Here is an 18983-nt window from a genome sequence, read left to right on the forward strand (position 1 = left end):
AAAGATATGCAAATAATGAAATTCAGAAATGAAAGGATGGCATTACTATTGATGCCACTGAATTAAAAAAGGATCATAAGTGGATACTAAATGTGTATGAAAGTTTTAGATATCCTAGATGAAATGGCAAAATCTTAGAATCACAAAAACTTCTTTGATTGAGACAGGAAGAAATAGAAGATCTTGACAAATCAATTACGAGGAAAGAGATTGGATCAGTAATCAAAACATCCAAACAAAGAAAAGCCCCAAACCAGATGGCTTCACAGGGAATTTCTATCAAGCATTCCAAGAAGACATGACTCCACACAGACACTTCCAAGATATTGAAGAGGAAAGAAGACTTCCTAACACATTCTATGAGGCAAGTATCACCTTAATATCTAATCCAAATAAAGATATCACAAGAAAGGAAAACTACAGACCAATATCTCCTGTTAATATATAGTTGCAAAAATCCTCATCAAAATGCTAGCAAACTGAATCCAACAACATATTAAAAGAAATGTACACCATGGGCAAGTGAGATTTATTCTTGGTATGCAAGTGTGGTACAACATAAGAAAATTAATGTAATACACCACATTAAAAGAATTAAAGAGAAAAAAAAGATAATCATCTTAATTGTTGAAGAAAAGACATTTGAAAAAATACAGCACCTTTTCTTGATAAATACACCTAGAACACTAAGAATAGAAGGAAACATCCTCAGCATGACCAAAAAAAAAACAGAAACAAAAAAAGAAAACATACATGAGAAGCTCAGAGCTAAGTTCCTACATGACAGTGAAAGACTGAAAACTCTCTAAGATCTGGAAGAAGACAAGGATGTTCACTGCCTCTATGGTTATTCATCATTGTACTAGAAGTTCTAGCTAGAGTAATTAGACAATAAAGAGAAATAAATGCATCCAAATGTGAAAGAAGGAAGTAAAAATAGCCCTATTTGCACGATATGACCCTATATAAAGAAAAAGTCACAACAAAATTCTTAGAGTAACTTAATTCAGCAAAGCAGCAGGAAACAAAATTAACACCCAATAACCTAATTGTTTCTATACACAAACAATGAAAAATCAGAAGGAGAAAACAATAAAAATCCCATTTATAATAACAACTAAAATAATAAAATAACTATGAATAAATCTAAGAATTTAAAAGAGGTAAACACAGAAAATTACAAAACATTGCTACAAGAAATAAATAAAGATCTAAATAACGGGAAAGATATTCTAAGTTCAAATATTGGAAGAATAAATATTGTTACAATGTTAATACCTCCAAAGGCAAATTACAGAGTCAATGTAATCTCAATCAAAATTCCAACAATCTTTGCAGAAATGGAAGAGTCAGTCATCAAATTTCTATGGAAGGGTAAGGGAACTTAAATATCTAAGCCATCTTGTAAAAGAAGAATGAAGTTGGAAGACTCTTTTGTCCCAATATGAGCTAAAACTATCAGACTCTGAGAAGAAAATGTACGAAAGCATCTCCATAACTTTTTGTTAGATAGTGGTTTCTTAGACTTTACTATCAAAGCATAAGCAAAGAAAAAGAAAAACAAATAAATAGGACCTCACTAAAATAAAAATAAAAAAATAAAAACCCACATTTTGTTTTCAAAGTACTTTTTCAAGAAAGTAAATTGAAAACCTAAATAATGGGAGAAAATATTTGGAAACCACATATATAAAGTAGGCTTATTATCCAGAATATATAAAGAAAAACTTCAACCTAAAAAAAGACAACCAATGGATGAGCTTGTATCATTGATATAAAGCTTTGACCACCGGATGTTCTGAGGGGAGAGAGAGAGAAGAACATGGGGCATTTCAGGGACATTAGAATTGTTCTGCTTGAAATTGCAATGACAGATAAAGGCCATTTCACATTTTGTCAAAACCTATAAAATTATGCAGTGCAAAGTGCAAACTAGAATGCAGACTATAGACCATGATTAGTAACAATGCTACAATATGAGTTAATTGACTATAACAAATGTACCACACTAATAAAGAAGTTAATGGAGGAAGGTGGGAGGTGGAGCGGGTGGGATATACAGAATCCATCATATTTTTGATGTAACATTTATGTAATCTGAAGTTTCTTTAAAAATAAAAAAGACTATAAAAATGGTCATAAGACTTGAAAAAACAAACATCTCTCCAAAGAAGTAATAAAATGGCAATAGAGAACATGAAAAATGTTCAACATGATTACACATGAGGGAAATGCAAATCAAAACCACAGTGAGATATCATTTCACATGAATTAGAATGACTGCTATTTAAAAAATGGAAAATAAGTGTTGGAAAGGATGCAGAAAATAGGTAAGTCATTCATTGCTGGTGGCAATGTAAATTTAACAGCCACTCTGGAAGACAGTTTGGTGATGGGTACAGAATAAGCAAATTTATACTCAGAATCTAAAATGTACATTAGCAGTATATGGGGTGAAGATAGGGAATGATAAATTGCCTCCTGAGAGCCTCCATGTTGTTCAAATGTGGCCACTCTCTAAGACAAACTCAGCATGTAAATGCATTATCTTCTCCCCAGCATGGGGCATGACTCCCAGGGATGAGCCTCCCTGGCACCGAGGGATTACTACCAAGCAACAGCTGATGATGTAAGTAGAAAAAGACCTTGAATAAAAGGGTCAACTCAGACCAGCAGAATATCTCAGCCTACATGTAATACCAGGTGGTAAAAACTGCTTTTTGACCTTGAATAAAAGGGGGAAATTGACAGGACAAATGAGTTTATATGGCTGTGAGTCTCCAAAAAAGAGTCGGGAAGTCATCAGAGGTGTTCCATTTATACATGCCTCAGGAGGATCCCAGAGGTAGCCAAAGAAGATACAAGCCCACATATTGGTTCTTCTGAGGGCTACAGAGACCCACAGGTTCTATGGCTATGGCATATGGCTCTGCAGTTCACTGCCCTGTCAGTTGGCCCTACTTTGGAGTTTGTGTTCCTGACTGTGATGGAGTTGGATTCAGATGTGATCTTTTTACACATGCCTCTTCTGTTACTTTTACTGGACCTGTGGTTGGTGCTGGGGTTGGTGTACATTCAGGGGACCTGAATCACTGGACAGACTATGTGATAGCCAGGCCCTGAGCCTTAACACACTTGCAACTCCTACTTTCTGGTTTATTGGACTTACCCTCGCCATCTAACAGGGAGGTGAAGAAGGTCATCCATCACACCGTGGAGCTAAGAGTGCCTACAACTGTAAGCAGGAGAACTGCATCCATCATCCATGTGGAATCTAAGCCCTCTTTTGATATAGAGGTGGACTGGACATAACCATCCCAGGGTCCACATGATAGAGGAATAGAGTATGGATTAGAGTGGACTTACTGATATTCTACTATGGAACTATTGCGATTAGTAATGGAAGAAAATGTAGCATTGATGTGGAGAAAGTGGCCACAGTAGAGGCTGAGGGTAGGGAGAGGGAAGAGAGATATGATGTGGGGGCATTTTCAGGTCTTGGAGTTGTCCTATGTGGTACTGCAGGGACAGATGTTGGACATTGTATGCCTTCCCATGGCCCATTGCGTAGTCTGGAGAAAAGTGTAAATATAATGTAAGCCATTATTCATGTGGTGCAGCAGTGCTCAAAAATGTATACACCAAATGCAATGAATGTCCCATGATGATGAAAGAGTGTGTTGATAGGGGAGGGGTGGGATGAGGGGGAAGGGGGCATATTGGGACCTCATATTTTTGTAATGTAACATTTAAAAAAAATAAATGGCAGGGTTCCCATTTTGAATAATGGAAATGTTTTGGTAATCAGTGGTATTGTTGGAAGCACAACATTGTGAATGCAATTAACAGTAGTACACACACACACACATACTAATATGATTAAAAGAGGAAGTGTTACAGGATATATATGGTAACAGACTAAACTTTTTAAAAGAATCCATAAAATACACTACACAGTGAACCATAAGTTAAACCAAAGACTTAAAAGAATAGTAAAATTATAAAAATATACTTCCATCAATTGTAACAAATGTTCCACACAAATGCAAAGAGTTGGTGGGTGGTATATGGGAGTCCTGTACTTTACGGATGATTGTTCTGGAAACTCATAACTTTTCTAAAAAAATTGTTTAAACAAAGAAAATAATATACTAAACATAGAAGACAAGATTTTAGCAGGCAGAAGAAAGAATAAACATACAAGAATACAATACAATCAAAATCAAATTGTATAGAATACAATACAATCAAAATCAGATTGCACTCAGAATAAAAGAAGATTGGAAAAAAATGGAAAACTGTCTCAGGGACTTGAGTAACAGAGAAGTATACAAACTTGTGTATCCTGGGCACCACTGAAAGAGAATAGAAAAGTGATATAAAAAATGTTTCAGGAATTAATGGCCAAATAAATTCTGAACTCTTATGAAAGACATAAATATACATGTCCAAGAAGCATGCACTTTATCAAGAAAGTAAATTGAAAACCTACATAAAGGGAGAAAATATTTGGAAACCACATGTCTGATGAAGGTTTATTATCCAGAATACATAAAGAAACACTCCAAATTAACAACCAAAAGACAAACAAAATAAACCTTAATAGATCCACTCCAAGACACACATTAATTGAAATACCAAATGCCAAATATAAAGAGAAAGTTCTAAAAGCAGCAAAAGAAATATGATTTGTTATATATAAGGGATCTTCAATAAGATTAAATACCAATTTCTAATCATACACCATGGATGTGAGGAGGTAGTAGTATAATATATTTGAGGTAGTGAGAGAAAAACTGCCAGGCAAAAATTCTTTATCTAGCAAAAATGTCCTTCAAAAATACAGGATATTTTCAAATATTCACAGATAGAAACTAAGAATGTTCTCAAAAGAAGACCAACCTTGCAATAATTCTAAAAAAATTCTTTCAGTTTAAAGAAATGGAAAGGAAAGAGTGGCATGGAATAAAGTGAAGAAGTGAAGATGTTCAGTAAAGCTAACTAAAAAGTTAACACAAAACCTAATAGTAGGCCCAGAAGGATGAGAAAAGTCACAGAACTCCCCCCAGGTCTGCCCTTTGAACACATCAACTGCCTAGAGTCCTCTGCCACCATGGGAGTGCAGGTGGAGACCATCTTCATTGGAAATGGGTGCACCTTCCTGAAGCATTGCCAGACATGCATGTGGACTACGCAAGGATACTTGAAGACAGAAAGAAATTTGATTCTTCTCAGGACAGAAATAATCCCTTTAAGTTCATGCTAGGGAAGCAGGAGGTGATCCAAGTGGGAAGAAGGGGTTATCCAGATGAGTTGAGTGAGAGATCCAAACTGTCTTATCTCCTCAGAACATGCCTATGGTGCCACTGGCCATTCAAACATCATCCCACCAAATTCCAATATCATCTTTGACATAAGATCTTCTAACACCAGAATGAAAGGAATGGCCACCTTGGTCTATTCCCTGTACTTGTATCTGCCATGGAAGGATCTGGTGCATCCAGACATGTGCATATGCATCCACATGGAGCTTTTCCTGACGTTTCATTACACTCTTTGTATAAACATCTACCAGAGTGATTGTGTTTTTTCACTCAGCTTTTGTTTCCAACATCTCACATTTCCTCTTGCCCTTTCTCTTCCTATATGTGTTGACTTAAATGATATGCTATCAACATGAAAATTCATTTTTTGTTTTAGATTTGGGGTGAGGATTCAGTTTCACAATTTTGGAACAAGGATTCCAGTTAAGGATATGTTCTCTTATTAACAGCAGAAGCAAAGGTTTAACTTTAGAATAGGAATTGGTGTTTTTGGTTGTGTGCAAAAATCTTCATTAATAAAATTTTTATCTATTATATATTGAAAATACTTGCTGCTTCTCTGCAAAGTCAAAACAGATCTGAGGCACTGTTGAGGGAAGAATCATTTTTCAAGTTGAGAGATGTCCTTGGGTTGAACTACTAACCCTATCTCTAGCAGGGAGGAAGGTGTTGGGCCCTATATGAACCTCTCTGGTAAAATGAAGGTGCACTTAGCTGAGATAACTGAATAATCAGAAGTCTACTGGGGCAACTGTGGTCATTTTGGACCATCATGGCAAAGATTTCTGCTCACATCTGCACCACCATCTCCACCCCAGACAGGGGAGAAAGGGACTTGAAGCTTCATCAGTCTTTCTGGACAACAACATCTAGGCTTGCATGACCTGGATTATTACACTTGGCTGTGACTCTACTCAAACCCCTAGGAGAGGAGAAAGTTAGGGAAAGCTTCATTGGTCACTGGGGCAATGAGGGCAGCTTTAGCCTCCACAATTTAAACCAACAACTATACCCATGGTCTTTCTACACAACCAGCAAGGAAGAAAGAGCAAGAAAGCCTTAAACTAAAGAGACAAAGTACACCCAGAATAAATACTCTAGTAAGCCAGATGCCAAGAAACCAACAAAAAATTAAAATTTACATGAAGAAATAGGAAGGTATGGCCCAGTTGAGATGATATAAAGGAGCTGAGACAGCTAATCATAGATGTTCAAACAAATCTCCTTAATAAATTCAATGAAATGGCTAAGGATATTAAGGATATTAAGAAGAGATTGAATGTGCACAAAGAAGAATTTGAAAGCATACATAGAAAAAGAACAGATCTTATGGGAATGAAAGATACAATAAATGAAACAAAAAATATACTGGAATGATATAATAGCAGATTTGAGGTGACAGAAGAAAGGACTGGTAGCTTGAAGAAATGACCTCTAAAAGCAAACACAGAAAAGAACAGGTAAAGAAAAGTGTCAAAAAAAAAAATTGAACAAGGTCTCAGGGAACAAAATGATAGCAAAAGACATGCAAACAAACATGTCATGGGTGTCCCAGAAGAAGAAGAAGAGAAGGGAAAAGGAGCAGAAGGAATATTTGAAGAAATAATGGTAGAAAATTTCCCAACCCTATTGAAGAACATAGATATCCACGTCCAAGGAGTACAACATACTCCAATCTGAATAAATCCAAATAGACCAACTCTGAAATACATACTAATCAGCATGTCAAATGCCAAAGACAAACAGAGCATTCTTAGACCAGCAAGAGAAAAGCGATGCATAACATACAAGAGATACCCAAGGAAGCAGAATTGGTCCAGTGGTTAGGGCATCCATCTACCACATGGGAGGTCTGTGGTTCAGTCCCTGGACCTCCTTGACCCGTGTGGAGCTGGCCTGTGCATAGTGCTGATGTGTACAAGGAGTGCCGTGCCACGGAGGGGTGTCCCCCATGTAGGGGAGCCTGATGCACAAGGAATGCACCCCATAAGGAGAGCCGCCCAGCACAAAAGAAAGTGCAGCCTGCCTAAAAATGGTACCACCCACACGGAGAGCTGACACAACAAGATGACGCAACCAAAAGAAACACAGATTCCTGTGCCGTTGACAACAGAAGCAGACAAAGAAGAAGATGCAGCAAATAGACACAGAAAACAGACCACCAGGGAGGGAGGGGGGGAGGGAGAAGGGGAGAGAATTAAATAAATAAATAAATCTTTAAAAAAAAAGAGATACCCAAAAAGATTAAGTACCAATTTCTCATCAGAAATCATGAAGGCAAGAAGACAGTGGTCTTATATATTTAAGTTACTACAAGAGAAAAATTTCCAGCCAAGAATCTTATATCCAGCAAGATTCCAAAAATCTTTTCCAAAAATGAGGCTAAGTTTAGAATATTCACAGATAAACAGAAACAGAGAGTTTGTAACCAAGAGACAGGCTCTGCAGGAAATATATTTTTTTTATTGACTTTGTAATAATATTACATTAAAAATATATATGTGAGGTCCCATTCAACCCCACCCCCCCACCCCACCTCTCCCCGCCCCAACAACACTCATTCCCATCATCATGACACATCCATTGGATTTGGTAAGCACATCTTTGGGCACCTCTGCATCTCATAGTCAATGGTCCACATCATGGCCCATACTCTCCTCCATTCCATCCAGTGGGCCCTGTGAGGATTTACAATGTCCGGTGATTGCCTCTGAAGCACCATCCAGGGCAGCTCCATGTCCCAAAGACGCCTCCACCTCTCATCTCTTCCTGCCTTTCCCCATACCCATCAGCCACCATGTCCACTTTTCCCAATCCAATGCCACCTCTTCTATGTGGACATTGGATTGGTTGTGTCCATTGCACCTCTATGTCAAGAGGAGGCTCAGATTCCACCTGGATGCTGGATACACTCCTCCCACTTTCAATTGTAATCACTCTAGGCTCCATGGTGTGGTGGTTGTCCTTCTTCAACTCCATCTTAGCTGAGTGTGGTAAGTCCAATAAATCAGATTGTAGGTGCTGGAGTCTGTTGAGGCTCAGGACCTGGCTATCACATTGTCAGTCCAGAGATTCAAATCCCCTAAATATATCTTAAACCCCAACATTAATGCAGGAAATATTAAAGGCTGTGCTGCAGCATTAAAAGAAAAGGCAAGAGAAAGAGGCCTGGAAGAGATTCTACAAATGAAGATTATATCAAGAAAAGTAACTAAGTGTCCAAAGAGTGGTGAAAATAAAATATTACAGATAAAACCCAAATATTCAGGAATAAAGTTAAATGATGTAAAGCAATTGTATTCAGAAAACTACAACTCATTGTTAAAATAAATTTTTAAAAATACCTAAAAATTGGAACAACTTTCCATGCTCACAGATTGGAAGACTAAATAGCATTAAGATGTCAGTTCTACTCAAATTGATATATAGATTCAATGCACTGCCAATAAAAATTCCACCAGTATTTTTAAAATAAATAGAAAGTACAATTATCAAATATATTTGGAAGGGTAAGAGATCCCGAATATTGTCAGAAGCATCTTAAAAAGGAAATAAAAAGTTGGAGGACTCTCATTGCCTGGCTTTTAAATCATATTATCTAGCTATGGTGTTAAAAACAGAATGATACTGGCATAAAGACAGGCACATAGACCAAAGGAACCAACTGATTGCTCAGAAATCACATGTGTGTTCAAGTGATTTTTGAGTAGTCTGTCATACCCACCCAGCTCAGGCAGACCAGTCTTTTCAACAAATGGTGCTTAGAGAGCTGGATTTCCATAGCCAAAAGAAGGAAAGGGACCCCTATCTCATAAAAAAAAAATTATTCAAAATGGATCAAAAACCTAAATGTAAAAGAACAATATTGAAGCTCTAGAAGAAAATGTAGGAAAATGTCCTCAAGACCTGGTATTAGATGGTGGAATCTTAAAGATAAGAGCAGAACTGAGATGGACAACTGATGTTTAATGTATGTAGAAGTTTTAATTAACTTTACTATAAAAGTGTGTAGATGTGCAAAGTTGATGGGTTACACATTATAGTGAGAGTAACTGATGGTTTATAAATGGGAATGTGGCTGAAAATGGTCATCTAGGGATGTAAATACCAATTACAGAAAGCTAGAGAATAATCTAGGGACTGAATAGCATAGTAAACCCAGAGGTGAATGAGAAATGTGGTTGATGGTATAGAAGCAAGAATGTTCTTTGTGAGCTAGAGCAGAGATACATCACTATTGCAGGGTGGTGGGAATGTGGAGAAGCATGGAAAAAATACAACTGGAGTGACCTGTGAACAATGGTTAACAGTAATAATGCAATATTCATGCATCTATGCCAAAGATGTACTGTGTTAATAATGGAGGAGTATGAAAAGGTGTGCCAAATATATGCTGTGTATCTGGTAATAATCTCAGGATATTATCTCATAATCTTTAGCAAAAGTTCCACCACAGTGTGGTTTGCTGATACAGGGGTGTTGTTTGGGATTTCTTCACATGTACATGATTGGTTTGTAAGTTTACAACTTCTGTCATAAAAATATATTTAAAAAATAATAGATAGTGGGTTGGGGGGAAAATACACCAAAAGTACGATAAGGACTATAGTTAGTAGTAATATTTTGACAATATTCGATCATAATTTGTAGCAAATGTCTCAAAACTATGCAAGATTTTGGTGGTGGATTGATGTATGGCACCCCTGTATGATGTTATGTGTGTTTGCTTTGTAAGTTCACAACTATTATAATACACTTACTGTTTATGTATGAGTGACATACTTCAATTAAAAAAACTTCTAAAAAAAAAGTGTCCCAGCAAATGAAAGCTCAGGACCATCTGGATTCACAGGTGAATTCTACCAGTCATTCAAAGAGGAATGAATACCAATCATGCTGCAACTCTTCCACACAATTGAAGTTAATGGAACACTACTTAATTCATTCCATGATGTATCACCTTAATAAAAAAGACAGATAAATATCACACAAGAAGAGAAAATGACAGACCAATTTCTCTTATTTATATAGATGCAAAAAATCCTCAAGAGAATACTAACAAATCAATCTATCAATACATGAAAAGTTTTATACACCATAATCAAGTGGGTTTTATTCTTGGTATGCAAGAACAGTTCAAGATAAGAAAATAAATTAATGTAATAGACCAAATTAACAAAACTAAGAGAAGAAAACACATGATAATCTCAATTGACACAAAAAGTCATTTAACAAAATCCAGCATTCTTTTTTTTATAAAAATACATTAAAAAAAAGGAATAAAAGAAAACTTCCTCAACATGATTAAGGGCATATATGAAGAACACACAGCTAACATCATACTCAATGTTGAAAGACTCAAAGTTTTCAACCTAACTTCTGGAACAAGACAAAGATGCCCATGTCACCACTGTTATTCAAAATTATGCTGGAAATTTTGTTAGTAAAGGTCACCAGAAGAAGTTTGCTATTAGCTAGTAAGATTAGAAAATCATGTTCACTATCTTATTTCAGAGTTATATCGAGTCTCCAACCATCTAATCTACAGAGATCGTTACACAGGACATCACCCTTGGTAACAAGATCGAATTTCAAAACTGAAAGTAACCAGAAAGGATATATAAGTGCTTCCTATGTCATCAACCGTTAGTGAAGGAATACCCAACAGATTATCTTTGGCGTATGAGTGTGGAAGTAAAAGAACCAATTCAATCAATAAACAAATAGAGAAATTAGACCTATAAAATACATGGCTAGATCATCAATTTGGATTGGATTTTTGATAATATAGTTCAATATCATTTAAAAAAGACCAAAGTGCAAAAGAAACAAAATGCTTTTTGAAAAATATAGAGGAGCAAATGAGCTCATGGAGATAATAAAACCATGTTAACTCCTGCAATTTTGAAAGCCCAGGATTCAGTAGATTTGCCAGTAGAGGAATTTGGCAAACTTCAGTGTTTATCAAATTAATAATATTTGTCACTTATTTAACCAAACACTTCCAGTGTTCTGCCACCAGCTACCAATGAAGAAAGGGCATGAACTCTCACCAAGATCAGCCACAGATATAACAAGGCAAAGCTTGGATACCATGGGAAGGAAAGGCAAATACGCTAAGAAAGTCCTACCTCCCAGCCCAGCCCAGACACATAAGAACTGCCTGCCTTTGACTACTCTGTACCTGGATCTCAGGAACCCTCCCTGCCTCTTCTACAAGCTGAACAAGAGTGACAACAAGCACCAGTTCACTGCTGGGGAGCCTACAAGAATTTAGAGAGACTCTCTGTGATAAACTTTTTGAAGATAACTGAAATGAGAATACAGAAGAAACACTGAGAAAACCCTCTGGCACACTAGACTACATGCGAAGAAGAAGGCAGTATCAGCCCTTTCCTTAATCAATTTCTAATCTGTGGTGCAAAAATGTAAGAATAACAAGAAAACATAACTCAAGCACAACTGTTGACTAAATCACCCAACCCCCAATACAGATAGACTAATAACTCAAGACCATGATCATTTCTAAATTTAAATAATGCTTATCACAGTTTCTACCCTTGTATACACAATTTCTGGCAATAGGTAAAGAGAGAAAGACTCATTGTCAGGATTAAAAGCAATCATAAACCAGAATTAGATAAGACACTGATGACAGATCTATCAGGCATGGACTTTGAAATAACTGTGATTACTCCATTAAGGGTGTGGTGGAAAGAGCTGACACATGCATGAACAGAATGGGTGTTACAGCAGAAATAAAGAAACAAGAAAAAATGAAACAGAAATGTACAAATATATACATACATGTTTTGTCGATATATGTATATATACGTGTGTGTGTGTGTGTACATATATATACACACAAAAAGAACAGGAATACTGGTCAGTAGAATCACCCAAAGGAAGGAAAAGAGGGAGGAAGGAAGGCAGGAAGGGAGGGAGGAAGGGAAACAAAAAGAACATCATCAAGGACAATACAGCCATTTAACATTGACCATTTTATTGTCTCAAAATCAGGAATAGAGGAAACTAGATGTGTCATATTGAAACTGTTGAAAAACAAAATCAAAGAAAAATCAAGAAAGCCTCAAGAGTGGTAAATTTACAGAGTAACAATGATAAGAATCATAGCAGATTTTTCTTCAGAAAGCACACAAGCAGACAGCATTTTTAAAAATTACTGAAAGGAATCATTGTTATCCAAGAATTGCATGCCCATTGAAATAATTGTTGAAAATATTGTAAAAATATTTTTCAACAAAAAGTCAGTGACATAAAGGCTTTCTCAGAAAAACGAAACTTGAAGAATGCATTGGCATGCCATATGTAATACAGCATTATTATAAGAAGTTCTTGGACATAAGGACTGATAATACTAGAAATAAATCCAAATCTATATATAAGTAAAAATATCAAATTAAGTTAAGTACAGAAGGCATGTTTGGCACAATTTTAATCACCCTAATAAGTGCTGGCTGGCACAGCAGGGCATAGTGGAAGGGTGGGGGTATGAACCCCAGACGTAGGAGGAAAAGGTGGGTACTGAGCACAATGCATTCACATCCTGCATTCTTGGTAGGCAGAAGGTTGTCATTGAGTTTAGCAAGATCCTTGCATGTATTGAAATGAAATAACAGTATAATTAATATAGTAATAATAATTTGTTCTAGCATGATAGAGCTAGTGAATGGATCATATATCAGTAACATCACAGAAACGTTAATCCTCGGGTTCATTGAAACAAGGAATATTATGAATTAATAATCAGACATCTTGGATTGGCTGCCTTGATTAGGACATACGTGTGTGTCCCATAATGCAGAAATTATCAGGTGAGCCCTAGCATATCCTTACTAGTTTTTGCCTTAATTTAATCTAAAAAGCCAATAATCAGTGTAAGAAAAACACGAGATAAGAATCAGATTTTCACTTTATCATGTAATTTCTTCTTTGGTCTATCTGATGCAATTAATCTTGGGTTTCTGTGTCCCTTGTCCCACAGGTTCTGATTAATTTATTTTATTTTATCTTTTGGCCAAAGTTAACTTCACTATGGATTAATTAATGGTTTGAATGGGATCACCAGGGACATTTTTGTCTTTCACTCAGATATTCTGTTCCCTGGGCATCCGGGCAGACTAAAAAATAAAGCACATTTCATTTGCATAAAGACAACTTAGAGCAATCTTTTTCATTGCACAGAGAGGTCAGATCATCTTCACCTACAAAACCAGGGAGAGTTGCAAACATTCATTTGCCATTCATTGTCTGTCCGTTGTTTCAGTCCCAGAATAGCAAGGAATAGTTTTCCTGATTTAATGAAATAAGATCTCTGATCAGATCCCAATTCTTGACGTGGTGAAGGTAAAAGTGGTGGGGGTCTCTGTCATAACAAGGTCAATGGTATCCTTATGGGTCATCTAGTGTTTGCAGACTCTCTTACCCGGAAGAGCATTTGTGACTGAAAAAGATTCCAGAGCTAACTGAATATAGGGACAAGCACCCAGAGTAGTACATTCATGCTCAGGGACGTTTTGAAAAATTATACCTGGATCATCCTAAATAATGTGACATCTGAATATGAGTTTGATTTTTGAAGAGGCTCTTGATAGGGATTAGAGTTGTGGATGAGACCAGCACGATATATAAATGGAGAATGTGGTCATATCTGTTGTATAGTAAGACACAATGAAAAAAAGATATTGAAAACTTTCTCACTTTTTCATAGAATCCTATGCATGATTGCAACAAATAGCTGCAAAGGGGAAACCATCATGGCTAAACATTTTCACACCATGCTAAAGAGTTATTTAACTTATCGTAGAACCTAGGCTGTCTCAGTTCTCAAAGAATCCATAATAACTAAAGTCGTATTAATTAGGTTAGATTATATGTTAGGATTTGGAACCGCTGAAGTTAGTTGCTCATTTACAGGAGATAATGGTCAAATTAAATGACGTAAAGATGGTCAGTAAGTAGGTGCTTGTTGTGAATTTAAAATATTCTGTGGTTGGGGAAATATGATAATGAAGATTGGTTGTGAAATATGAGATTTATAAATAGCTGGTAAGTTTGTAGAGCAAAGTATTTTATCACAATTATGAGAAAAACTTAATTTAAATTAAACAAATATTAGCCAGTAATATCTTATTATCAAAATTTTTTCTAAAATAACACCTAAATAACAACACCAAAATTCAGAGGTTTAGGGGGAAAAAAAGGCAGAAACCGATGAGAATGTATACTCAGTCACATTTCTAAAGGACAAATTCATCAATAACTGCCAAAACCACATTGATTCTGTATTTATTTTTCAATCATTTCTTAAATGGTCTAAAACATGTGGCTCTTAAAGATATATATACCAGCAGGTTCAATAAAAGATTATCATATATTAAATGCAAGAAACATAAATTTTTGATATTAGAAATATTCAATTTTCAATTTTATTCCTTACATGTTGGAATATATTGAGCAAGTAAAATTGTGTTTTTAAGAATATTTAATGAAATGAGGGAAAACATTTCTTATTAAAATAGTTGAAGGTTTGGTTAAGTCAAGAAAATAGAGTAAATGTTATTTACAAACTAATGCTAATTTTATTAAATGTAAATAGTGTCTGTGCATAATTTTTTTAATTTCTTAACTTTATTTTTTACATTTAATAATTGAAAATATAAACAATAATTTAAAAATAAAATAAGATACAGTTGAATAAAAACATACATTCCTAATTAATGTACTGGATACATACAATTTTTTGTTTTAATCATGCAATGTGTTACACAATATATTTGGTTCATAGTAACACAATCATACAGAATTTGTCCTTTTGTGTCTGGCTTGCTTTGCTCAACATAATGGCCTCCAGGCACATTATTTTAAATGTATCAACAAGCTGAAAATATTAGAAAATATATTAATAGCATGAAGGCATTGGGTCAGGTTATGAAAGTAGGAGGAGATATCTTTTCTAATATTGCTTGTCATTATAGGACAGGTTATGAAAGTAGGAGGAGATGAAGAGAAGTGTAGAAACTAAGTGGAAAGAACTGTGGCTACTGGGAAACACTGCCTTCTTAGACTAGTAGACTAGCTCTGTGTGAGTATACCTTACTAAACAGCAGCCAAACTCAGGAAATCAGTTATACCAGAGTCTAGACCAGCAGTCTATTTCTTTGAAGATACCTATAAATTCTGACACATCGTGTCAACTTCCCACAGCAGAAAAGTAATAATGCCATCCCTAGACTGAGAAGAAAACAACACTTGGGGAATTTTATGGAAATATCCTACATCACAAAAAAATCATTCATAGTACAAATTAATTGGTATCTTGCTGAGAGATTTTACTCTAGTTACTTATTAGAGAAATCCAGATATTCTTAAGATATTTTGTGCCTAGTACAGATTTGAAAAGGTATCATATAATTAATTCATGATTATTAGATTTGACTATGATAAGCAATTGTCCAAAATTATAAAATTGCACATTTACTAGAAGTTCTTCAGTTTTGGAGCTAGTATGAATGGGGTCATAGTCAAGCTCTGACACTTACATGTATAATTTTCTCCCAATTACAGAAAAGGTATGTGGTAAATCAAAATCTATTCCAGGGCTTCTTGGAAGTGGTGAAAGATCTTCTTAGAAGGATTGACACGGAGAAGCAATTTGAGTAGGAATTCTTAAGGGTGGATTTGATTTCTGAGCTTTTAAGAAGATCTGTATTTAATAGAAATATTTAATTTATTTTCCATAAAATAGTCAACTGAGTTAAATAGTAAATCCCGCAAAAAAAAATGTGTGTGTGGTTTTCTTTTTTGTAGCAAACAAAGACTGAGTTTTTCCTTTCCTGTAGGACAGACAAGGAAGGGACTCTGTGCAATATGGTAAGGGAATCAATGGTTAGTAATATTCCAAAAGCAAGGCAAATCTTTAAAGAAAGGAATTGTGGATCTTTCCCCAAAAGGAAATTTTCCCTCCTCTGTCCATCTTAGATGTTTATAATTTTATGTTTTAAAGAAAGTATGAAGTATCCTCAGAAAGCAATTCGGTACAGAAATATCTATGTATAAAGCATAGGTTTTCATCAAGAATCTTGGTAGTCTAAGACCATGATCTGTTCTCTGGGAAAGACCAAATGGACCTCCCATTTCTCAATGTTCTGGGAAGGCAAGGGAGGGGTGGAATGTTACACATCAGATGCATATTGAAACAGGAATTCAGAGAAATAACAAAGCAGAGATTATTCAAATGGATATATAGGAGGCTTGATTATTTCAGCATTTTACGATGAAGAAGGTGCAAAGAGAAAATCTCTGAAAGAGATGGGATCCATGAAAATTCACATAATTCTAGGACAAAGCACCCATGTCAGCCAGGATGTGCATGAGATTAAGCAGGGATTACTTGAAGGGAACAAGGGTTTCAAAACAAAGGAAATGTATAAATAAGCCACTGGTTGTATATTATTTTTATGGGGTATGAGATGTGACTTGATGTCTAAGTATGATAGATGGAGAAATAAAAATTTTGGTATAGACTTTTTCCATTTAACTCTACTTTTGATGGGATATCACAACTGCCTTTCCTAATTTCATTTGTCTGAAAGATATTTATGGTACTTTCTTACTACTACAAAACTTAGCCCGGAGTGGAATTGAAACTTCAGATGGATATTTTCCATGAGTCCAACTCTGTAAACATGGATAAAGCAGAATACAGAGAAATTAAGCAGGATGATATTTCTATTCAGTATTACGGAAACGGAGTAAAAAAAGAGGGGGGAGGGGCTTCTAATGCCTTGCTTGTGCTTTAAATTTATACCTGAGTATTATTTTCCATTCTATTCCTTACATTCATTATTTGTGATTTTATTAAAAAAATACTAGTTATATATCTGAAGACAGTGAAGAGAAGTCATTCTACAATAACAACATTGATCTTCCTAGGAATAACCGATGGCCCGTGCCTACAGGTTGTTTTGTTAGTATTTCTGTTTCTCACCTACATTTTCACTGTGGCTGGTAATCTAAGCATTATCCTGGTCATACTGGTGGACTCTCACCTCAAAACACCTATGTACATTTTCCTTCGAAATGTCTCCATCTTAGAAATAATATTTACCACTGTCTGTGTTCCTAGATTCCTGTACATACTGACAACTGGAGAGAAAAGTGTTTCCTATAATGCTTGTTTCATTCAATTATTTTTTGTCATTCTCATTGGAGCACAATTATTTCTTATAACAGCCATGTCCTACAACCGCTACGTGGCCATCTGCAAGCCCCTGCACTACACCACCATCATGAGTGACAGGGTGTGCACCACACTTGTCCTCTGCTTTTGGCTGTCTGGGCTAATGGTCATTCTCCCACTTCTCAGCCTGAGAGTTCAACTAGATTTCTGTAACTGCTATCTCATTGACCATTTTGGCTGTGATGCCTTTTGTCTTCTGAAGATTTTATTTTCAGACACGGAATTCATAGAACAACTTGTTTTAATCGTGGCTGTACTGACTCTTATAGTCACACTTGTGTGTGTGTGTGTGATTTTGCCCTACATACACATCATTAAGATTATTGTAAAACTTCTTTCTGCTCAACAAAGGAAAAAGGCTTTCTCCACCTGTTCTTCCCATATGATTGTAGTTTCCATCACCTATGGAAGTTGCATCTACATCTACATCAAACAAACAAAGGAAGGCGTTGCCATTAATAAGGTGGTCTAATTGCTCAACACTTCAGCTATCCCTGTGATAAACCTCTTCATTTATACTCTATGGAATAAGCAAGTGCAACAATCCTTAATGGAGGCAATAAAAAAGGCCGCATTTCTCTCAAAGAATTAGGACATTGATTTTAAATATTAAAAATATATACAAATAAGTAATTCTTTAGCTAAGTATTATATTTCAAATCTACAGTCTAATCTGTTTAACCACCAAAGTTTATTTTCTATTATTCTTAGAACCACAGAGTGAAGTAAGAATCATGATCTTACTTCAAAAAAACATGCCTTCGTTATGGTGCATTTTCTGAAGTGGACATGAAATTAGATTTCCAGAGCCTCTCACAAGACTTCATCATCTTTATGGTTTTCTACCATTCCCTTCTTTAAATTGATAGCTTTTTCAGGCCAAAGTAAATCCACTCAGAACTCCTTCCTGGTCTGGGATACACTGCCCCAGGAAGAAAGGGTAGAGACATTTTCTTTTTCATTTCTTATAATACAAAATATCCTCCTATGGAGGTCTGTAAAACAGAACTCAATGCTTTAAGCTTTTTCCCTAGTCAGCAAAGAGATCAGATTAAAAAATTTAGATTGACATGAAACTCTTTCAGCCCACTAAAATAATGTAAAAAGTAACTTTGAACTTGCCTTTAAGGGTAAAAAAGCATTGTCTGTGTTTTCCTACAATCTCCTATCTGACTCAAAATATTCATAACTCAAATGATAAGGGGAAAGGGATAGATGAGGAAACCTAAAAGCTAATAATAAAAAAAAACTTAATTTATATATAGTCCTTCTAAAAGAAGTATTCACAACAGTTTTGTTTATCATGTATCTTCTAGCTACCATTTCATTTGGCAAATGAAGTATCTTCAATTCCAGAAAGAAAAATATAAACCATGAATGACTGAAAACTGTTTAGA

The 18983-nt window shown here is 35.6% G+C and overlaps 1 pseudogene; it reads left to right on the forward strand.

Annotated features, from left to right (window-relative positions):
* Positions 1–17581: 17581 nt before the first annotated feature.
* LOC101415491 (olfactory receptor 6C2-like) lies at positions 17582–18178 on the forward strand (annotated as a pseudogene).
* Positions 18179–18983: the final 805 nt, after the last annotated feature.

The sequence above is a fragment of the Dasypus novemcinctus genome, chromosome 12, assembly GCF_030445035.2.
Source record: "Dasypus novemcinctus isolate mDasNov1 chromosome 12, mDasNov1.1.hap2, whole genome shotgun sequence".
In the NCBI taxonomy this organism is placed as follows: domain Eukaryota; kingdom Metazoa; phylum Chordata; class Mammalia; order Cingulata; family Dasypodidae; genus Dasypus; species Dasypus novemcinctus.